The following is a 430-nucleotide window of genomic DNA, read 5'->3' on the forward strand; positions in this document are numbered from 1 at the left end:
ACTCTGGACTGCAGAGACTTACCAGAAAGCAGAGAGATCCTGCAAAGGGGCAACGCAGAAAGGCTGGGATGTGCCACAGAGGGAGATTTTGGGGATGCATCCAAAGCATGGGTCCATCTGGGATCAGCATCTCCCACAGAGGCTGATTTCTGGATGTTCAACAGTTCCACAAAGACACCTTGATGTGTCCTGGGTATCAAAAGCCCTTGCTGCTCCCCTCTCCTCCCAGATAGGTGCTCCATCTCTCACCCAGCTCTGTGTGTGGTTCACTGGACCCTGACCAGTGGTTTCCCCTGTCCCTTACCATGGTTGGTTCATTCCCCCGTCCAGCACAAGGCAGCTGGGAGGAGATTCAGCTGCTCCCCTTGACGTTGAGCAAACTCCAGCCCCAGCCAGGCCAAAGCTGTCCAGATCACGGAAAGGAAGAGCG

General features: G+C 55.1%; 1 protein-coding gene across 1 annotated transcript in view; it reads right to left on the minus strand.

Moving 5' to 3' along the window:
- ST14 (suppression of tumorigenicity 14 (colon carcinoma)) overlaps window positions 1-430 on the minus strand; it is a 15,690-nt gene that overhangs the window by 11,644 nt on the left and 3,616 nt on the right. The window lies entirely within an intron of this gene.

This window comes from Mesitornis unicolor, unplaced genomic scaffold, assembly GCF_000695765.1.
Source record: "Mesitornis unicolor isolate BGI_N332 unplaced genomic scaffold, ASM69576v1 scaffold16107, whole genome shotgun sequence".
Lineage (NCBI taxonomy): Eukaryota > Metazoa > Chordata > Aves > Mesitornithiformes > Mesitornithidae > Mesitornis > Mesitornis unicolor.